This window comes from Otolemur garnettii, unplaced genomic scaffold, assembly GCF_000181295.1.
Source record: "Otolemur garnettii isolate 467f Iridium unplaced genomic scaffold, OtoGar3 scaffold00144, whole genome shotgun sequence".
In the NCBI taxonomy this organism is placed as follows: domain Eukaryota; kingdom Metazoa; phylum Chordata; class Mammalia; order Primates; family Galagidae; genus Otolemur; species Otolemur garnettii.
Window position 1 is genome coordinate 2341676 of NW_003852539.1, and position 24004 is coordinate 2365679.

At 40.0% G+C, this 24004-nt stretch overlaps 1 protein-coding gene across 3 annotated transcripts in view; it reads right to left on the reverse strand.

Annotated features, from left to right (window-relative positions):
• Positions 1–23600, reverse strand: part of NFYC (nuclear transcription factor Y subunit gamma) — a 71418-nt gene extending 47818 nt beyond the window's left edge. The window contains exon 1 of one of the 3 annotated variants that reach the window (XM_023518648.1): positions 23178–23600. The gene's annotated coding sequence lies outside the window, so the exon portion shown is untranslated. Of the gene's footprint in view, positions 1–9689; positions 9988–23177 lie in introns of those variants that run through there. The other 2 variants (XM_023518647.1, XM_012810892.2) reach the window with 2 other exon arrangements.
• Between the last annotated feature and the right edge of the window lie 404 nt (positions 23601–24004).

The following is a 24004-nucleotide window of genomic DNA, read 5'->3' on the forward strand; positions in this document are numbered from 1 at the left end:
AAAAAAAAAAAAAAAAAAGAAGTAGGAATAGACCATCTGGTCACCAGCCAATAGCGGAGATAGAAAGGTCTGGTAGATCAAGTTCACTCTCTAGGGCAGGCATCCTCAAACTACAGCCCGCAGTCCACATACAGCCCACCAGGTGTTTTTGCCACGCTGCCTGTCCTGCTTAGCAGCCAACTCGTCCCGCAGTCCAGCCCTCCAATGGTCTGAGGGACAGTGAACTGGCCCCCTGTTTAAAGTTTGAGGACCCCTTTACGGGGCCTTTCAGAGGAACAGACTTAGACCAGCCCCTTGTTGGAGATGTTTCCATAGCTGTATGCTTGTAAGAGTCATTTGGTTAAATTCTACTCAGTATTTCAAAACTGAAGTTATTGCTACATTTCGAATATGGTGACATTATTTTAACAACCTAGCCATCAATCCAAGAAATCAGAATTCCTTGGTTCTACACCTCACTGGGCATAAAACATCATAGCTGGAGAATCTAAAGCAACTGATTATTTAACAACACCATGACTCATCTAAAAATACCAATCTTTGTGGTTCAAGATGAGAACCCGAATTTGGGACCTGCCCAGTGCATACTACTGAAGTGTGCATTTGCACAACTAAAAAGAACACCACAGAATACCTACTGAACTCTATATTTGGAAAAAGTCCTTCAACTACTCATCTGACCTCAGTGAATACAGGATTCACGAAAGATAATACCTATCGGTACTATTCTTTGTTCTCAAAAGAAAAGTGGCTATGTTCACCTTTTTTGACAAAAACTTTAAAGGTAATTCAATTTGACAGTATGTTTGCTTCTTTCAAAATCAGCTTGTTAGGTAGTCATATAATGTAAGATTCTATGAGAACGCTGGGAAAGTCCCAATTTTTTTTTAAAATATATGCCTTTTAGGGAAGGCCAGAGGAGGAATTAGTCCCTTAAGACGGACAGAGCTATAGATTCCTTTTCCTATATAGTAACAAGGTGCGGTGCAAGGAGAAAATGGCTGTGTCATTAGGCTCCTCAAAATGGAGATAATAACCTTTTGAACTATCTACATTAGTTAAATAACCAAATAAGTGAATGAGTATGAAATCACTTCATTAGCTGTGAAGTACTCTGCCTCATATAAACATTAAGTACTATTACATTGTTTAACCACCTTCAAGGGTAGCTTCATGGGTATTTGGCCAGTTAATTACTGGGAGAAAAATAATCATGAAGTTCAGGACATAAATAACCAGGTAAGATGGCTGGAAATTTACCAGTATTTCTCTAGTGAAAATTTTCCTGTTGCTTTAATTTTAGAGTGAAGATAATTATGACATACTTAGCCTAGAAACTAAATATAGGTGCCTTATATTAAAAAATTCTGCTAAATCCTACAGATGAGGCTGGTACCATTCCTGGTAGTTAACTGTATGTGGTGCTTATTGGTGCTATCATGATCATGTGACTATAAATACTCACTAAGCAAATGCTGCCAAATTCCCACATACATATTTTTGGTTGGCTTCATGCAGGATGCTGCTATTTGAGACTTTTTTCAAAGCTAACATCAGTAAGATTAAGGCCAAAGCAACTGAAAAAACAAAATCTAATAGTCTTTGTACCAAATGGAGATGTGTTTTGTGTGTATGTATGTACACACAAACAAATCTCAAGGAAATCTGTATATTTTCAGAGCAAATGAAGGACACTAGATTCTAGGGCAGTATTTCTATTCTTTTACTTATCAAAGAACACAGAGAAAATGTTAGTATTAGCTTTCTGAATATTTAACCTATGAGTTTATACTGATGCCCTCACTTAGTTTAGCTTGTATCATGCATGGTATTCAAAGTATTTTGAGGAAGATATAGGCTAACAATGACACCTGTACCCTATTATGCATGCCTGGTTAAAGGGAGTTATAGACATTCTCTAGTTTTAACTAAACATTCAAAAAATGAGTATCTTTCTAAAGAATACTAATTCAAAAAAAAAAAAGACTACTAATTCACACATGGGAGCTGCACACTCATTACAAGGATGCACAATCAAAAAAGCTTAGAGAACAATGATCTACAGGACCTCGCCATGCTCACTCCTGGATTTCTCAACTTTACAGTCAGACCTTTTTTGTGCTTCCATCTTTGACATGCAGCTTTATTCTTCTATCTATTCTCTCCCACTCAAGATCTCCTCTCCCTCACCTATCATCTCCATGCCCCATGAGCTTTAATTCCAAATATACATTACCAATTTTTTTCTTTCTCTAAGTATTTTTTTTTTTTTTTGGTTTGGAATTCATCAAGGATACAAAGAATTAGGTTACACTGATTGTATTTGTTAGATAAAGTCCCTCTTATAATTGTGTCTATATTACCAATTTTGATATCTCTCCAAAGCTCCAACCCCTCAAGTATAAGCTGACTGCAGGACATCTCCAACTGGAAAGCTACTGGACTGAAATTGCATATTCCCCAAATCAAATCTGTCTTCTTTCCCCAAACCTGCTCCTCCAAACTTTCTATTTCTATCCTCAGTTTCCCAGGCTTGAAATTTCAGAGTCATTTTGGACTCTTTCTCCTCTGTTCCTCAATTCTAATCAACTTGCTAAATTCTTTTTTTTTTTTACACAAAGATAAATTTTATTTAGGAAGAACAATGAGAAAGTTCAGAGCATTCCAAAGAGAATTGGAAGTGGGTTCTTCTTATGAAAGAGCAGAAGTGAGAGATCCAACTTGCTAAATTCTGTAATAACAGTGTACAGCAGTATCCATCTTCTCACCATTCTTTATGCTGCCACTATCTCTGTTCAGACCCTCATCACTTCCATGTAATAATAAAAATGATGATATAATGATTTTGATTACAGCGAATACTCATTAGTGATTACTGTGTGCCAGGTGCAGTTCTAAGCCCTTTATTTTACTGCCTATTTTAACCCTCCTAACAATCTTATAAAGGTTGTGAACCTAGTATGTGAACTTATTGCACTGCTCAGTTTTTAGTGTCTTCTACTCAAATTTATTCTACATAAAGATGCATAATAAACCTTATAAAAGCCCAGCTCTGATAATGCCACATTAATCTACTACTCCAAAGCTCCAATGGTCACCAATATCAAGCAGAGACTATTCAAATTTCTTAGCCTGGCAATCAAGAACTTCCAACATCTAACCCATTTTACTTCTCCAGATTTCTTTCCTTACCACTCCTTTCTGTCCTTAACTCGTCTCCTTTTGCTCTAGTCTAAGCAGAGTAGACAGACCATTTACAGCTCTCTTGAGTCCTGAGGTGCACTTTTTCAATCACGACCTTGCTCTTACTTCTTCCCACACCTAAAATGCTCTTGTCCCTACCTCCCTGACTCCAAAACCCAGTTAAACTGCCTCTTTTCATTCCTAAGCCAAGGTCTCTGAATCATGTGTATTTAGTACATACTTTCCACATCAGTTCCAATAACTGACATACATCATCAGTTTCCCTACGAGGCTATTAGATCCGGGAGCAAAATTTTATTTGTATACATTTTCAAAGTCTCTACATAAAAGCTACAGATACATAGAGAATTAGTGAAAGGAAGTATAAAAAGTGTCCAACTGTAGGATTTCCTCGAAGGTAAGAACTATATTGCTTAGATAAATAAAGGAAAAATTCTATCTGGGTATTTCCAATCAAACAGGTCTTCCCTTTAGTTTTCTATGTATTTGGAAACTACATAAACAGACCAAAGCAATAGTATTTCCAAGAAAAAAAGATAACCAAGTAAATTAGCACTGCTGTTTGCAGTGGTTATTTTAGTCTTCTTTCTTCCTCTGAACCAAGGAACACAAGGTCACAAACTATGTTATGCCACTTTAAAGTTAAACATTTACTAAGTTTTTTTTTTTTTAGTTCTTCCTTTATACTGGAATTTACCTTTATTTCTTATCCTACAAATATCCTTTTCCACTGTACATGCTAGACTGTAATTTATAATAAATACTCTCTGCAGAGAAAAACTTTTGGTCAATAATCAAACAATGGGGTCTGGCTTTGGGATGCTGATAATAGACACAAGAAGATAAGGGTGATAATCAAACAGAATATGACCAAGCTCTAAAGAGCCAGGCATTATACTGAGATAGCAAAAAGAAGAGATTAAAAAGAAAACTGAATTTTTGAGAAATCCAGATGGGATGTACATACTATCTGGCTGTGTTTAATTTTTAGTTAAAAGTACACTTCAGGACTTTATCTCAAAAAAAAAAAAAAATAGAGTCTCACTTTGTCGCCTTGGGTAGAGTGCCATAGCATCATAGCTCACAGCAACTTCAAAAATTCTTGGGCTCCAGCGATTCTCTTATCTCAGCCTCCTGAGTAGCCAGGACTACAGGTGCCTGCTACAACACCTGGCTATTTTGTAGAGACAGGGTCTTGCACTTGCTCAGGCTGGTCTGGAAACTGTGAGCTCAGGCAATCCACCTGCCTCAGCCTCCTACAATGCTGGGATTACAGGCGTGAGCCACCATGCCCAGCTCAGGACTTGAATATTATATAACTTAAATCATTTAAGCCCTCATTCTTTCAATAAACTGTAACTTTTATTCAAATATATATATGAAGGTGGTGAGAAAAATTAAAAATTTCCCAGCACATCATGGTCTATTAAAGAATATGCAAAGTAACAAAAACCACCAAAATACACATAAACACATACACAAATGCCAGTTTGCTGGTGGGAAAGAGTAAAGTCAATATAATTAAGATGATATTATTTGGGGCATATATAGACAATGATTCCTATTTTAGTCTGGCCAAATGCTTAAAATGACCCTGGAATCTTTGTTTATTAAATATAGGTTGCCTTAAGGACTCACATGAAGAACCAAGCCCAAACTTGTTTAGGTATTAGCTTGTTCTTGGAATATATTAACAAAAAACAAACTCACTAATTGGCTTGCAGGTGTTATGTTCATTTGTATATATTAGTTTACTTCCTTATACTGCATAAAAGTAACCCAGCTCTCTGGGACACCACAGACAGGTGGGCACCATTAGCTTCCTAGCTGATTCTCAGCTTTCTGAATAAGCAACTGGCTGAGGCAAGAGATCTTCAGATCCCAAAGGGGACACTAAGTCTGCTGCGACAGCAGACTTTCTAACCAACAGACTCCAAGTAAAAGACTTCTGAACCTCTCCTGTGACCCATTTTCTCTCTGCTCCTTCTGTGTTCAAATAGCAATCCTATATAGACAGACATACCAAAAGGAAGAGAATATGAAAAATAAAAAGTAAAAACAACCTAGAGGAATAAAAGAAACATTCAACAAATTAAGTAGGAGTCCTATCTCTGAACTTGCACTGGCCAGTCACTAAAAACTGCCTAAGACACCTAAACTCACAGTGCCTCAATTTTCCCACTTTACAAAAACTTGACTAGATCCCTGAATTATTCCCATTAGCTTAATTTAGTAGTATTCACATTCTGTATGCATATATTTGGGGAATGGGGTGGGCAAGAATCATTTCATTCATGAAGATAACCATGATCAGCTTTAAGAATGCTTTTTGGGTTACTAAAGTCCCCCCCAAAGCAAATAGCTTCTTTAAAAGGAGAACCAGACCTTGTTTTAGGAACAAAAGCCCACAGTAACTTGACTGTTGTTTTCAAATATATTCCTGGAAATGGAATTTTATTTGATAAGACCAGCGCCAATTTTGCCAAACCTTATTTTGTCTGAATATGATTCTTTTAATGCACAGAAAGAAAGTAGAAACCAACACTGACTGACCATGCCCCAGAGGAAGTGACTTAATAGGACAGGAAATCAAAGAGATCACAGAGTATCAACCCCACCCCAGGAGAGGGGAAAAAAAGGAAGTCCTAGAAATAGACAACACTATGCATTTAAAATACGTGAAAGAAATCCCAGTGAGTTTACACCACTCAACATTAAAAAGGTATCTTAAGTATCAACTGTGTGAAATTTATGCCAGAGTTTAGATTTCTGATGAGACCAATTATTTTTTTTAAAAGTGTTCATCCTAACATTGACTTTCTTGCTACTCCTCTGCAAGCTATAGCTATAACTGCCTCCCAAACTTGAAAACTGACAGAAAGGATGACCACAAAGCAAAACAAAAAGATGACTCCAGTTTTTACTTTATAAACATTTTTTGGTGCACAAGCTAAAAATGTAACCTCAGCTTGGCAAAAATTGCAACCATTACAACTTATCTGTATTATAATGCAAATCTCAGAATCCAATCAGAACAGACTCCCAGGTTCTATTCTGAGAGGTTCCTAAATCTAATAAGAGTTATTTTAAAAACTCAGCATTCCCATTTCATCTTATTGTATGAGGCCCTCCATTTTTGAAAAAGGGATCAAAATTCCTTCCTAGTAATCTTGATGGGTAAGGTTCATGGTCTCAATGTATGCATTAAATAGAGTCCTGTCAGCATAAACAGCAACATGCAGGTGAAGTAATCCTCACACTCCAGGAGGCCGAGGTGGGTGGATCACCTGAGCTCAGAAGTTAAAGACCAGCCTGAGCAAGAGTGAGATCTCATCTCTAGAAATAGCTGGGCGCCTATAGTCCCAGCTACTCCAGAGGCTGAAGCAAGAGAACAGCTTGAGCCCATGAGTTTAAGGGTGCTGTGAGCTGTGATGCCACAGCACTCTAACCCAGGGCATCACAAAGTGAGACTCTGTCTCCAAAAAAAAAAAGATACAACTTTAAAAACATATGTGTCAGGTTTAAACAAACACCTTCGTCAATATATTAAAATTTTGGCATTTTTCTTTGATGCCACACCTATCTTCATAAACGATTGATCCCCCGATAGTTTGGATTAATAACTGATATTTAGGGAGCACTTCACAATTTGCAAAGCACTCTGACATACGTGATCTCATTCGAGACTCATCACTAAATAAGGTGGTGCTATTTTTACGTCTCATTTTACACGTGAGAAAGCAAACACTAAATGGCTGGCTTGCCCAACCCCACAAAGCTAGTGACAGAGCCAGACTAGACCTGAACGCAGGTCTCCTGACTTTAAGCGGCCTGCACCAAGTTGCCTCAAATATTGTCATCAGAGCAAATATATGTCTTGATCTCAGATCCCAGCTAAGCCACTCCACCCACATACATGACCAGCTACACAGTCCAAAAGTTAGCTCTAAAAAGCTTGAGCAGCACCTGTGGCTCAGTGAGTAGGGTGCCGGCCCCATATACGGAGGGTGGGGGGTTCAAACTGGGCCCCAGCCAAACTGCAGGGAAAAAAATAGCCAGGCATTGTGGCAGGCACCTGTAGTCCCAGCTACTCGGGAGGATGAGGCAAGAAAATCACCTAAGCCCAGGAGTTGGAGGTTGCTGTGAGCTGTGACTCCACCGCACTCTACCAAGGGCCACAAAATGAGACTCTGTCTCAGAAAAAAAAAAAAAAAGATCTTTGTTCTTCCTGGAAGTAAAGTTTTCTTCAGTTCTCCAAAAAACATTTATCTGGCGGGCGGCGCCTGTGGCTCAAAGGAGTAGGGCACTGGCCCCATATGCCAGAGGTAGCGGGTTCAAACCCAGCCCCAGCCAGAAAATGCAACCCCTCACCAAAAAACCCCATTTATCTGGTTAAAGTGTTATAAGAGGAGATCAAGTAAACATTTGAAATAAACTGGAAAATACATTAGTTGCCAGAGGTTTGCACAGGCATGCCCATGTGCATCCAGGTAAAGATCAGACTCTTGAGTCCAAGACCCTAAAAAGGTGATGACCTAAGCTAGAGGCATTGGGTGGGCATCTTTCCAAGGAGCTAAATCCATAAACTTATTAAGTTTATAGAGATTTATCTAGGCTTCATACTGTACCCCACCTTCACCCCCATGCCCTCTCCCAGAGCCAATAAGGTCATTTAGTATCTACAACTGTTTTTTTTTAAATCATATATAAAACCTGGAATAATCGATAACATATAAGTCATGACTAGTAAAAAATAAACTTAAAATAATTATCTCTTAAAATGTAATCCTTCACACATACTCCTTCTCTTAGGACTGCAATTCCCAGAATGAACATTTTTCTTAACATAAGCATTCCAACTCCCAAAAGAAGTTTAACAAATACAATTACTTCTAACTTCTAAAACACTATCCTTCAATAAGAACCCTCTAGATTACAAGGTAGCATGCAAGGAATTCTGAAGCTGTTGGGCAGTTCACTGAACTATACCATACCAAAAGGATTTAAAATATTTTTGATAGCGGGAGGGAAATGAGAAGAGTGGGAGAAAGAATGAATGCAACCCTATTGTCTTATTACTTGAAAACTCCTAATTTGAATCTATAACATACTTCTACTAACCACGAAACTTCAACATCAGAAGTATAGTCTCTTTTAATCTTAAATAGAGCTTTTCGGTCTAAATCTATATAAGCAAACTTTGTCCTTCAATCTTTCAACTCCTCGGCAGTTTTTCAAGGTCACTTTTGCAAGCAACGACAGAGGCCTGCATCCAGGAACTTTGACTGCTATACCACTCCAACTCAAAGAGCCCAAAATCTAAGCCCCTATCAGTCCTTTCGGGTAAATCCTTTACTAGAGGGGACGAGAGGGAAGGCATATCAACACCCTGGAAACTTCCCTAACAAGACCCGTTCCTTCTCCCTATCTAGAGACTAAGTGCTACTTAGCTCACTGCTCCACACTGAAATCTGCTGCAGAAATGTTCCAATGACCTTCATTTTGTACTTGCAAATAAAAAGAAAACAAAGAGTTGCTTCTTAAAAGCAGGTGTATTATAGATCTTTAGTACATGGGATTGAAGATTTTACCATTCACAAGAATTGACTAATTACTGATTAGCAACCTACATTAGCTTCATATCACTAAAGAGGGAGGGAAAAAAAATATCAAGGGCAAAAGACAGGGTGCCTGTACTCTCAACTATTCACAAACTGCAGGTAAATTAAGACTTTAAGTACTTCATATAGAAAATGAAAAGCATTTAGCTCATATCATTCTAAAGAACCAAACCAATACCTGACAAAATGTGTAAAATTGGTGGATAAAGATTTGCTCTTGTCACTGTCAATGTAAGTGGAAAAGTATGTTTTTAACCAGCATTCTAAGCTAAAAAGTGCATTTTAAAACAAAGATTATTACTAAATTAATCAGTACTTATTAGAATCTAAAGGCAGACAGGTAAATCAAGGAAGTTATGGGAGAATTTCACATTGGCATGTGGGCCTTCACCATTACAAACCTGCATCAGTGCAAATCATATTTTCACACAAATTTCAAAAAGCAATAGTGTTGCTTCCATCTCTGAAAACACGGATGTAACAAAGTGCATGGAAACAGAAAAACTCTTAAAATAACTCAGCTTATTCTGTAGGAAAGCTTCAGTGCACTTGAACAAAGGAAAATTATTTGGAAAACAGTTAAGTTTACTCAATGCGAAGAGAAAGTGCTTTGCTTTTGCTTCTGTGTGTCCCTGAAAAATGATTAGCCTTTCTTCATGTACCTGATCTTGTCGATACTGAACTAGGAAAAGAAATCCTAGTTGAAGGACATGCAAAATCTAAACAGAGCAAGGTATTCTAGGTGCACCAAAAGGTATGCATGGAATGTAAAGTGGCCATTTTCTGAAACAGTGCAACTTGTCTACACTCTCTGAAGCTAAACAGTTTCTATCATTTCAACACAAAACAAAGAATTAAACTTACCGGGAACTGCATTAATTTTACATGTAGTTATTTATATCTCCTCGGACAGGGAGAATTAAAGTCACTCCTATCCCTCCCCCCCCAAAAAAGGACGGAGGAAACAAAAGGCAGCAGGAGATGCAGAAACCTGAGTCTGGAATGTCCACTCCAGTGAAAACCCGAACAGCTGTCCCTCCACCCCCCAACAAACTATTCGCCATTTTTCTTTGTCTTTCAGCTGACCCCTGCCTCAGTGAAAAACTCCGAGGCTCCAATGAAGCCCTGCAGCCTCCTTCCACTTTAACAGTCAAAGGCATTCAATCTAGCATGCTATTTGACACCAAACCTTGCCTCTGCAGTGGTCCCATTGGCTGAGTTGCTTTATCGGCTAAGAACACAAAGCCATGATTGGCTGTTCACGTCATCAGTTACCTCTTTTGTACACTTCCTGTTTTAAAGTTACCTTGAGAAGCAGAACAGGGGTCAGATTCAGCCTCCAAACTACCAGGAACTTAAGGCTTGGTAATGCCCGGCAAATGCATATAGCATATGCAATGGGACATCATGTGCTTCCAAAACAGGATACTGCAAATTTAGAATTGTTCTTAAAACCAAGTGAAAGGGTTGTTACAGTTCCCACCCACAGGATTTCTCATTGGCTATCAGAGTTCCATTTAAAAAATTTAAGGTAATTCAACTGCTTCTGATTGGCCATCAAAGATGCCTGTAAGATATTGCTACAGTATCCTATGGCAGTAAACCAGAGAAGCAATGTGCACAAGGTCGGAAAGTTGTGACTATCTTCAGTCTTCTGAGCATTAACAGAAGAAAAAAAAAAAATGGGTAGGGCTAATCCAAGGAAAATGCAGCTTCTTTAACACTAACAAAGACTGATGCCAATGGCCAAACAACAGTTTGCAGAATTTCTAAAAGGTATCTGTCATTATGTTCCTGGTAGTTTTGAAAGCACAGAGTATTACCAGGGCAAAACACTTCATTTAAAATAAACTCATCTAATTAGGAAATTTTTCAGGTAATTCATGTGAAAAAAGTGGCAGAGACAGTGGCATTTCTAAAAATCTACCAGAAACCCAGGAGGGAAAAACAATGATAAAGAGGGGAAATGGCAAAGACAGAACATCAGCAAACAACTGTCCCTTGGTACTCCTGGGGGACTGGTTCCATGACCTCCAGTGGATACCAAAATCTTAGGATGCTCAAGACCCTGATATAAAATGGCGTATAGGGGGCTGGGCACTGTGGCTCACACCTGTAATCCCGGCACTTATGAGGGATTTTTCAAGAATATGTAGCAGGGCTCATTTCAGGAAATATATACATGTATGTACATATTCTTACTTGACTCATTGTGGTTACTGAAGACATTCCAAGGTGCTGAAGTTCACCCAGTAGTGCTCAAAGATTTGCTTATGGATTATGGACCGACTAGCTTATATTTTAAGAAGTAGCTCCTGGCTCGGCGTCTATAGCTCATCCAGCTAAGGCGCCAGCCACGCACACCTAAGGTGGCGGGTTCGAATCCCCAGCCCGGACCCGCCAAAACAACAATGACGGCTGCAACCAAAAAATAGCCAGGTGTTGTGGCGGGCGCCTGTGGTCCCAGCTACTTGGGAGGTGGAGGCAGGAGACTCGCTTGAGCCCAGGAGTTGGAGGTTGCTGTGAGCTGTAATGCCATGGCACTATACCCAGGGGGACAGCTTGAGGCTCTGTCTCAAAAAAAAAAAAAAAAAAGAAAAGAAAAGAAGTAGCTCCTAATATGGTGAAAATCAATTAACATGGCTTCCTTTTTTCAAAACAAAACATTCAAGCACAAAACATTTCACCATGGCCTGAGACTTTTAACAATCTCCTTGGATCTGCTTCCTCCCATCAAAGCTAAGTTGTTTTGCCAGGTAGATGAGATTTTTTCCAGAAATTCCTAAATTGACCTTACATGAGAATTCCTCCTTGGCCTATGCAGATATTCAGCACGGCCCTAAAATAGGAGAAGGTGCTCTGTCCTATCACCTTGCCATATTAACTTATCTACATATACTCCACTCATTTTGATTTTTGGTTTTTTTTTTAGAGACAGAGTCTTACTTTATTGCCCTTGGTAGAGTGCCGTGGAGTCAGCTCACAGCAACCTCCAACTCCTAGACTTAGGCAATTCTCTTGCCTTAGCCTCCTGAGTAGCTGGGACTACAGGCGCCCACCACAACGCCCAACTAACTTTTCTATTTTTAGTAAAGATGAGGTCTCACTCTTGCTCAGGCTGGACTTGAACTCTTGAGCTCAAGCAATCCACCTGCCTCAGCCTCCTATAGTGCTAGGGATTACAAGTAGGAACCACCACACCCAGCCTACAATTCTTGTCTCAAAAATTAGATCAAGGTTAGCCCAATACTTTGAAGGCTGAGACAGGAGGATCACTTGACACCAGGAGTTTGAGACCTGCCTGGAAAACATAGTAAGACCCCATTTCTAAAAAAAAATAAATAAATAAGAAAAATTAGCAGGGTGTGGTCTCACGTGTCTGTACTCCTGACTACTTGGGAAGCTGAGGCAAAAGATCACTTGAGCCTGGGTGTTCAAGGTTGCAGTGAGCTGTGGTTGTGCCACTCTGCACTCTAACCTGGGTGACAGAAAGACAGGTTTGGATCACAGATTCTGAATAGCTATTCCCAGCCTGAGAAGAGAAGCCCAACAGGCCCGCCGTTTGCCTTATCCACACTAAAGCCTCTCTTACTCCACAAGACAGAAGGTCAATCAGCTGCCAGGAGGCAAAGAAGCTCATCTGAGAAGTAGGGTTGGGGAGGCGGCAGAATAGGGAGAACATGTTTACAACCTCACTATTAATTAGTGTCAGTATGGTTAAAGAACTAAGCACATGGGAGTCAGGCAGCATTAGTTTCAAATTCTAACTCTACTTATTAATTGTATGACATCGGACTAACCCTGAGCCTCAGTTTCCTCATCTATAATACATAGCTATAATACATAGCTATCAACACCTGTTAACATATCAGAGAGCCATTAAGAAGGATTAAATGAGTTAATATATGTAAAGTATATTGTACTGGGCCTGAATAAGCATTGAAATAGTAGAAAGTACTAAATGTCATCCAACCCAACTTTCTTGTTTTACAGATCCTTAAAATTCAAGGAGGGACAAGACCTGCTTAAGGCCCTAAAGCTACTCTGAGGGAATGTCTCTCTTCTATTTCTAGCATACCCTGTAGCCCTGCAGAAAGTAACTCCTTAGCCATAAGGGGCAGTACAAGAGGACCACTAGGTTCTACTAAAACTCTTTTCCAGTTTTTATGTGGGAAATCCATGCCTTTCACCACCAAGCTGCCAAGATCTGGTTATTATTCCAAAAGTCTACCCTTCAACTCTACTTTTGATGTACTAGATTAAACCAATCAAGTGCCTTGATCCTTTGTGCAGGACTTCAGCATAGTTTTTATTAGTTCTTGTCAGTTTGTAAGAAAAACACTTTAACTCCTATTTCTCATCAACAATCACCTTAGTAGAGTTCAAACCAAAGTGAGAAGAGGACTTAAATTTTCCTTGAATTTCTATTTGGCAGCCAAAACCTTTCACTTACTATACCTGTCTCTCTCTAGCCTTGGCATCACTGTGGACGGGAATCTGTGGAATTCCAACTCACAATCTTTTCTGCTCTTGGACCTCAGAAGTCCTCTACACCAGACAATTGCATCTTTGCGCCCTAAAAAACACTCAGGTCCCTATGAGACAAAGCCAGTAACTCTGGTTACATGGCTCAAGCGTTAGTGCTCTCAAACGCAGGGTGAAAAATGATGCTCGTGGTCAGAATGATTTTTGAATCATAGCTCACTACTTACCAGCTTTATGACCTTGGCTAAATTACTTAACCATTTATGAGCTCACTTCTTCACGTACGAAATGGAAAAAACAACATCACCTCGGAGGGCTGAGGTTTAAATGAAATAAGTGAGAGCATTCAGGATAATGATTTGGAATGTGGTAGTTGCTTAATATATAAATATACACTCGACTACAGCACTTACCCATATTACCTTTTTTTTTTTAATTGAGTCTCACTTTGTTGCCCATAGTAGAGTGCTGTAGTGTCATTACTCACAGCAACCTCAAACTCCTGGGCTCAAGCGATTCTCTTGCCTCAGCCTCCCAGGTAGCTGGGACTACAGGCGCCTGCCACAAAGCCTGGCTATTTTTACAAATGAGGTCTCCATCTGGCTCAGGCCGGTCTCAAACCTGGGAGCTCAGGGAATCCACCTGCCTTGGCCTCCCAGAGTGCTAGAATCACAGTCATGAGCCACCACACCTGGCCCACATATTACTTTTTTAATATACCACTATTATCAGAGAAGAGCTTCTTGAAGGCAACAACAGTGCCTTATTTACATCCACATATATTCCCAATGCTCAGTACAAAGATATAAATCAAACTAAATCTTAGCTACAGTGTCAGTGAAGTAAGAGGGAGGAGCAGGAATTGACAACTGGTGAAGGCTGGTCCACTGCAGTAAGAGCTTCAGATTCTGTAAAAGAAGCAAAAGCTATATTGTTTTTTAATATCCAGTCAAATTTCCATTTTAAATTTTGGTTCAAATTTTTTAAAACTCCAAGGAAAAAACCTCTAATAAGCAAATCAAAGAAAATTAAGGCCTGCCAGAATACAACTTCTGACACGTATCCTTCACCTGACTTGGTCCTAAACAATTATCAGTCACTTACCAAATCAAATCCACATTCAAGATTTAAAAAAATATATATTGACATATTTCAAGAGAATCTAGCAGTAAATTATGAAGATAGTCCTCAAAGAAGGCCCAGAAACATTTTGAGTGATGTCATTAAAATCAAGGAACATTGCACTGGTGCTCAGTAAATGGTTAATTAATGAGGAAAAAAAAAATGAAACCTTAAGTAGATTATAAATTCTGAATTGTTTTTTTAAAAAATAAGTTATATTTTGAGGGCAAGACACAATTGTAAGAAGGACTTAACCTAACAAATGCACTCAGTATAACCTGGTTTCTTGCACCCTCAATGAATCCCCAACAATAAATAAATAAAAATAAGTTATATGTTCCAAAGCATAAATTACTTAGTAAGACCAAAGGATGGAAAACTATTCCAGAAGGACCTACATCAGCTCTTGGAGATGTCCAAAAATGACACAACCTGCCGCAGAAGCTACGGATGAGGTTGTTAGGCACAGGCTGTTTGAACACTTAACAGGGATATGTAAAGGCAAGATGAGAAATATAAGCCATGTGCAGTAGCAGGAAAAAAAATCCCTCTTTGCAGGAGACAAGATTTAGATTCTAATCCCTCCTCACCACTTTTCAGCTGAGTGACCTATGTTCGTCATTTAACCCCCCTAGGCCAGCTTCCTACATTGTTAAACAACTTGCAAGGTTGTAAGGATCAGGGTAATTTCATTTGTTCAATAAATACGTATAAGCATAGGCACTGTGCTAACTTAGTTAGTTAGGCTCTGGGGAGCCTAAACAAAACACAGGCCTTGTCTTCAAGGAGATTATAGTTTACTGTAAGAAAGAGAAAAGCTAAAATAGACAATCATAATACTATATGTTAAGAGTTATCATGAGCAAATGAAATCACGCTATTGGAGGACATAACAGAGTACCTAACCCAAAGCCTACCTAAGTTTCAGGCTGGTAGAGAAGGCTTCTTGGGAGATTTAAAATCCTAAGAACAGAAGCCTACTAAGACAAAACAAACAGAAAGCATTACATTCCCAGAAGGGGTGTGGTAGGGCATAGAAGCAGCCCAGAGGCAAGAGGCTAGAAGTCAAAAAGGCAAATCATTAGACAAAGCTAAGATACTAGAACTGTGTTTTTTTTTAACTGTTGTTTTTAAGAGGCAACAGTCTCATTCTCACCCAGGCTGGAGTATGGTTGTGCCATCACAGCTCACTTGATGCAAACAATCCTCCTGCCTCAGTCACCCAAGTAGCTAGGACTACAGGCATGTGTCACCATGCCCAGCTAACTTTTAAAACATTTTTGTAGTGCCCAGGCTAATCTTGAACTCCTGGTTTCAAGTGATCATCCTAACCTCAGTCTCCCAAAATGCTGGGATTACAGGGCTAGAAATTTATTCTAAAGACAATGGTAAGGAACTAAATAATTTTAAGCATGGGACTGACACAATCAGAATTTTCCTTTTAGGAGATAGTTTTGGATACACAGAGAATAAGCTGGAGAAGAGGGAAAAGTAAGAAAACGGAAGCACTCTAGTCCAAAGACAGGAAAAACAGTATATTACAAGAATCTGGTTATTGGAAAATTTAGTAGAGAAGATGTTGAAAAACAGATGAAAGGGAAATATTAGGAAGAAGAGAAAAATCAGTAAGAACCAGTGATTAACAATACATGTGGAATGACAACACTGCCTGATAAACAGTAAGTGCTCAAAAAATGGCAGCTGTGACTATTAATATTGTTACTGGCAATTGGATCAGATGACCTTCGAAGTCACATTCATCCCTAAGAGTCTGTAACTTTGGAGACCTATCTTGTTCCCAGAAAAGATCTTTTCCACTATTGGCCAAGTTATCCCACACAAAATGATTAATTTTGTCAATTCATAAGCTATACCAGTTCCACTACACACTAGTCTTATCATGAAATGTTTATTAGGTGTTCTCACAGAGTTCCACGACCAAATAAATTCATGTAACACACTGCATGATGTATCTTCCTTCTTGAAGGGTCATAGGCACATGAGCACAAAGGCTCTGAATGATAATTCTGCAGTAAAGAAATGCATTTCACTTTGGCCACTACTTTGTCCTTTTCTCATCCCCAAAGGACACTTACTACTATCATATAGAACTAATGTTCAACAGTTTGGGAAATGCTGCTGTAAGCAGCATTAAAAATTTTCTAAAAATTAGAAAATTAGAAATTTTCACGGAATGAAAAGACTAAACGCAACTCTACCCTGACAACCTTCCCAAATGGTCAGTTTTACACATGTTATGGCATTTTCCTTTTTAATTTAGCACTACTGAAAATGACATTAAATACCACCATAAATAGCAATCCTTTGCCTTCCAAATTACTGCCAACCAAGCATACTGTGCTTCTTAAAAGGCCCCAACTTTGCCATTTGATTATGAGCAAATTCTATGCTACTTACCTTCAGGGTACAGTAATAATTTTTAAGACATTTAAAAATGACAAGGGTGTTCAACTGTACAGACAGTAGGTACTTTATTAGCCCTTTCTCTTTTCTCTTTTAAAACAAACAGATCATGCCAGTGTTCAAAGAATTACATTTAACACTGGGCAAAGAACCTTACTTCATACAGCTCTGTGGACAATTAAAAGCTCCCGAAGACAAGGATAGCAGTAATTAGGAATTTAAGCCAATGACATGATACAAAATATTCTATACTATAATACCATTCCCTATGAATCATCCTATTCCTCTTATTGAAACACTGTTCAAAATCACTATTTACAAATCAAATACATGAATTTATTTAAGAATAAATTTAAGAATATTTAACAATTCTTGAACCTTATTAATAAGGTCATACTGTTGACTTTAAATGGAGAGTATTCAACAGGACACTTTATATACCTTGGACACAAGATATTTGAACCTTTAATTTAAACCTATTCTACTAGAAACATTCAATGCAAAAGTTAAACTCTAGTCCAGCTCTCTTAACTACACCTGAAGTCTACCCATTAGAAAGCTCTCACTATATAAAATAAAGTACATAGGACTTAGAATTACCTGTAGATAGCAAACTACCAAAATGGAAAATACAACCCCCATACCGAAAATGAGTGCAGGTACTGTCTCGTTGCTATCAGGTATATCACTGCTAAAACATGGAGAAGTGTGGGAAGAGTGCAGCAAATCTCGCAATCTGGCAAAAATTTCTGCAGGTACAGAGATTTTTTTTCCTGAGCCATTCCACAATGTTGTCTTCCTGCTTACTTCAAATAAAATGTTACCCAGGTGACTACAAATCAAACAAACTAAACCAAAAGTACTACTTCAACTGACAATTTCTACAATTAGAAAAATTTAAAATGGCAACAATGCAAATCCTTCATTCAGAATGATAACACTTGTGATTTTAATAACAATTGCTATTTGACAAATATGAAAAAGTATTAGTCTCATGAGAATCATTACCACTCAATACTTGGGGATTAACAGAGAGGATCAGGAGACCATAGTCCTTGAAACTCTGTGTGTTCAAAAGTAAGTATGACAGGCAGGCACAGTGGCTCACGCCTGTAATTCCAGCACTCTGGTAGGCCAAAGAGGATGGATCACCTGAGCTCATGAGTTCGAGACCAGCCTGAGCCAGAAGGAGACTTCATCTCTAAAAATAGCCAAGCATTGTGGCAGGTCCCTGTAGTCCCAGCTACTCGGGAGGCTGAGGCAAGAGAATCACTTGAGCCCAAGCATTTGAGGTTGCTGTGAACTGTGATACCACAGCACTCTACCAAAGTGCTGTGGTATCACAGCACTTTTCACTTTCATCAAAGTGAAACTCTGTCTCAAATTAAAAAAAAAAAAAAAGTAAGACTGACAAGGCAGGGCACAGTGGTTCATGCCTGTAATCCAAGCACTTTAGGAAGCCAAAGTGGGGGGACTGCCTGAGCTCACAGGTTTGAGATCAGCCTGAGCCAGATCGAGACCTCATCTCTAAAAATAGCTGGACGTTGTGGTGGACAACTGTAGTCCCAGCTATTCAGAGCTATTCAGGAGGCTGAGGAAAGAGAATTACTTAAGCTCAAGAGTTTGAGGTTGCTGTGAGCTGACACTACAGCACTCTACCCAGAGTGACAAAGTAAGACTCTGTCTCAAAAAAAAAAAAGAAAAAGAAAAAGAAAAAAAAACAGTAAGACTGACATCCTACTAGCCTACTGAGTATCAGCTCTAAAACCACAACAACACAACTAAATTAGGTTATTTCTTTCATGTCAAGTGGTTGCTCTCCCACATGGAAATCTAACAGAGCAACTTCAAAAGGTCTCCTTCCTTTTTGTAAAGATTTACTTTTGTAAATCTTACTGTACATAACTGAGCAATTACAAAAGGTCTCCTTTCTTATCAACGAAGAACTGGCTGTCAGGACAGATTTCGTGCTGTTCTAAAAAGAAAATGTGTTCTTCTCAATGACAGGCACCTACCATAAACTGTTGTATTCACTTCTTATAAGTACCCTATAAGGTAAGTATTATTACACCTGCTTTACATGTTAAGAAACTAAGGCACAGATAAGAACCTGACCCAGTATGCAGAGAGGGTAAATGCTTTACAGAGATAGGATTCTTTTGTAGGTCTTACTCTAATCAGCAACTACACTGCCTCTTTCCAACGGTATTCTTTGGTCGAAGTTTTTAAAATCCATTTCCTCCTGTAATTAATCTACTTAAATTATGTTTGGTTCTTTAAGATTCTGCAGGTAAATACTAAAATGACCTTGGAGCCTTCCTAACTTGTCACAGTGCATGCATGAATAACGGAATCAACAAAATGAAAACAGAGACTATAAGACATCAGATAACTTATAACCTCTGAGAACAAGAAACAGAATGGAAAATAACAATTTGCTGGCTAAGGAATGTTCTCCCTCAATTGTACGCCTGAGGCTAAAATGAACCTCAAGAAGGTCATCTGTGACCCCAATAATGTCCTCTGCCATTCTCCCTCCTATGAATGAAGTAAACTTGTCACTTAAAGTCATTTCTGCCAACAATCCAATGCTTTCCACAGAGAGGCAATGCTCCCTATCAGAGTGGGCACTTGTCTAGAAATCCAGTGATCTGGGCAAGACTTAGCTCTGCACTTGCATAGACAAGTGACTTTGTCAAGGTCATCTCACTCTTTAGGGCCTCCATACAAAGGACATGCCTCAAAGAACTGAAGGTTACTTCCTGAGCTAAGATGCAAAGATTTCTTTCTTTTCCCATAATATTTACAGTGTCAAGATAACACAGCGTTTAAGAGAAGAGTAAAGGCTCCACAAATTATAGATCTGTGTTTGCATCTGGGTTCTGTCACTTACTGGCTATGAGACATTAAACATATTACTTAATTCTCCAATTTTCTCACATGTAAATATAAGGGTGGTAAGTGTGTGACAGTAATAGATATGATACCTTTATACCCTCACTGGTACAATGTAAACATTCAATAAAAGTAGTAACTTGGTATTATTCTTGAGTTTCATTCATAGATCCTTAGGGGCTCAGTACCTTGGAACTAAAAGATAAAAATGTGTTATTACAGAAACTGGCTCAAAAAAAAAATCAAATGTAAGATGACACATGAATTTCAAAATTGCTTCAAAAAGATATCTAGCATGGCCTCTCATTTCACTTTGCCCCCATTTGTTTGTAAATAAAATAGGCTTAAAATACTTTGTATCTTCTGTAGTACAAGGCATCAATTTTGACCAAATGAATGTTTAAGCATAAATGAGATAACAGAATATTTCTTACAAGAATTAAATTAGATGACATGGACACTGTCTATAAAGTATAAAGGATTAGTATGATTTCTGCTTAAAAGACAAACCTGAGATTCACAAATTTTAAACATAAACTCAGATTTACACAGACCTGTTAGTTCAGCATTTCTAGGGTGGTAGATTCCAGAGGATAACAGGGGGTTAATGTGTAAAGAAAGTGGTCACTGGTGTTGAAGAACAGGTTGCCCAAGAAATGCTTGCCAGCTAGGCACAGAGGCTCACACTTTGGGGAGGCTGAGGCAGGAAGGCTGCTTTTGGCCTGGAGTTCAAGACCAGCCTGGGAAACATAGTAAGACCCCGTCTCTGAGAAAAATAAAAATTAGTCACGTCTGGTGGGGTGCTGTAGTCTTAGCTTGGCGGGAGGCAGAGGCAGGAAAATAATTTGAGCCCTGGAACTTGAGGCTGCAATGTGCTAGGATCATGCCACTGCATTCCAGCTGGGCAACACAGCAAGATCCCATTTCTTGGGGGGGGGGGACAGGAAAGAAAGAAATGCTTGCTGAATAAAAAGGATTTATATATATATATGCCTGTTTTTATAACCTTGTCTAGACTTAGTAAAAAGGGAACTAAGTTAAAAATGCCGTAACATTCTTCATAATCGATTAACTTAATAACTGAGCCATATAAGGCTGAGATGAGCAATTTACAAAATACAGAACAAGGCCTATTTCACTTGTAGCTTTAACACTCTCTTCCACACTTGAAGGTCTTTACCACAAATGAAGGTCTTTACCTAATCACATCTAGACATAAACCATCAAGATGTCCAATTCATTGGTCTCCCCTCAAAAACCTGATTTTTAATTTATTTATATTAATTTATTCTTTTGAGACAGAATCTGACTTGATGCCATGGAGTAATAGCTCACAGTAACCTCAAACTCTAGGGCTCAAGTGATCCCTGTGCCTCAGCCTCCCAAGTAGCTGAGACTATAGGCGCCTGCCACAATGCCCAGCTAGTTTTTCTATTTTTAGTAGAGATGGGGTCTCACTCTTGCTCAGGCTGGTCTCCAACTCCTGAGTTCAAGCAATCCACCCACCCTAGCCCACCAGGGTGCTAGAATTACAAGCATGAGCCACCATGCCTGACTCAAAACCTGATTTAAAGGTTTCCATACAAAATTGGAATGTGAGCTTTAATTCTACACAGTATTTAAGATAAGCATATCCTAGAATCTGTATCCCACAACTCAAAAAATGCACTAGGCCTTATGTCTGGTACCTGGAGACATCATAAGGATCTTGTAATGCTCAGAAAAATCTCCCAAGTGAGCTCTTTACACTATGCATGCACAATGCACTTGGTAGCTCCTCACTGCTTGGCATAAATTAGTTCCATATACAGAAAGACTATGCCAACAATATTCTGTAGCTGTTTTAATGAACACAGATTCTTAAAGTTTCTGTACATATTTTCCCCCATTGATCTGCCTGGGTTCAAAAAAAAGTCCTGCTATTTACTTTGTGAATCTTCTCTTTCCCTATAGAAACCAAAGGATATTATTTAAATATCTAGTTGAAGAACCCATATTCTATATGGTTACATTTCTGTGGTCTGAAACCCTAAAAAGTACAGCAAATTCTTATTAATAGTACTCTCCCATTTAATATACTCTTAATACTCTGAAATCACGTGTTGACAAATCCTGTTACTTAAAGCAAGATACAATAAGCTATGCAGTTTATTTTCATTTGGCACTTTTTAAAAAAAAAATTATAAGCCCACAAGAGAATGGGTATATTTTTAGGCATGTATACAAGGATATAAATGAGCCAAGATCCAGAAAAATCTGTTAGCTCCCTTCCTCTTAGAGGCGAACCTAACAATATTCATTCAACAAGTAACTAACAAGTACCTAACACTTGCTAGAAATGTAGCTTTGAAAATGCAGCCATGACCTGTATTCCTCCAAGAGCAGGGAATTTCATATATAACATCTCGAAACTAGCTGCGTGGTCCAGAGCCTCAATCTTTATCTGCTGTCCTAATACGCTTCTCAAGCCAGAAAACGTTTCCAAACCTGCTTCCTATATCGAACTTTCCCACTTTAGATCTAACACTACCTTATGCTGTGCCTCGTAGGCTTAGCAGTCAGTTATTAAGACAGGACACATCTATCCAGTACAATCCCTTTCTTTACCTCCTCCCCACATAACATGCCAGGTACGGTAACTTTGGACTCTAGGGCTTCCCAAAGTCTTAGTGTTTAATGTTCGCACTTCAAACATGTCCATAGCCCTAGTGCTTTTCGTGCTATACCATGCTTTCAGACCCTGGACTTCAGGGTCATTCTCAAAGTGAGTCGCACTATGTCTAGCACCCCTGGATCTCGAGGCCCTTTCGGCCTGTCACTTGAGTCTCGGTGTTTCAGTGCCTGGGACTCCAGGGGGCTTGCACACCCTCATTTTGGGCCAAGAACGTACCAGAGAGGGCAGCTCTTAAACTAGGAGTGTCCCCCATTCCCAGCCATAGCCTAGACTACCAAAGCACCTGCCAGGCCATCGCCCTGTCTACCTTAAGACTCTCCCCCAGACTCCAACCCTATGCCTGCGCTGAAAGGGGTCATAGCCCCTGCCGCCCGAGCCAAGACGCGTGCATCCGCGTAACCTCTGATTCCTTCATCACCCCCAAGGCCGGAGCCGGCGCGACCAATAAGGTGCCAGGTCCGCGGCCTCCCCGCCACCGACCAATCACAAGCGAGCCCCCCCGCCGTCGCCTTCCGCCAATGGGAGAAAGCCCGCGGGCCCGGCCGACTAGGCGCACGGACCCCACGAGCGCAGCGGCGACGACAGCTGCGGGCCCGGCGAGAACACAACATGGCGGCGGGCAGGCCGGACCGAACTCCAGCAGCAGCCGCGCGAGGGAACTGAGGTCTCCGCCGAAGGCGGGAAGAGCTGCCCCTCCCCCCGCCGCTGCTCCCCTGTCACCCTCCCGCCCACAGAAGCTCCCGCATACTCACACGCCACTGCTGAGGAGTCCAGGGAAAAGCAGGAGCCGCCCCCGCGCTCCTGTGGAGTCGGGCAATGCAGAGGCCCAGGCACGGCAGGGGGAGGGGGAAGCGTGCGTCACGGAGAACGGAGCGCGCGCGAAGCGGGGGCACAAACAAGATGGCGGCCACGCCGTTTGCACCGTCTCTCCCTTTCCCCTCCCCCTCCTCTGACGCCTGGAGTCTCTGTATAGTGTAAATGCGTACCCGCAGAGTTGCCTGAAGTCTCGCGAGAATTGGTTAGTGGCGACAACCGCGTGAGGGAATGAGATCTGAGAGTTTGGGGCCCCGCCTCCTTTCTCGGGAGGCGTTGCCTGGTGACCTCCGTAGGGCGTTCTATCCTTGAAATTCAGCAAATAAAGTGATTTTTGTGTGTGTGTTTTTTAATTTAGGGAGAAAGAGCTGGGGGGCGGAGGACAACATGGGCTTGCTTTCTTAAGCACTCTGTTAAAGAAGATAGCTACTAATACCATAAATTTACAAACGAGGGTATTTAACACCAGGTAATAAAATGATATGCTCCGGAATAAAGAACAGTATTTCCCAATAATCGTTTAGCTCCGTAACCCTACTTCGATTTAGAGAAGTTTCCTCATTTTGAAGGCAGAAATTAAAACTTCATCAACGGCCCGCAGGGTGGCTCATGTCTAATCCCAGCACTCTGGGAGGCCAATGCAGGTGGATTGCCTGAGTTCTCTACTGAAAATAGAAAACCTGGCTTGGCGCTCGGAGCACAGTGGTTATGGCCCTGGCCACATGCACTGAGGGTGGCGGGTTCGAACCTGGCCCGCGCCAGCTAA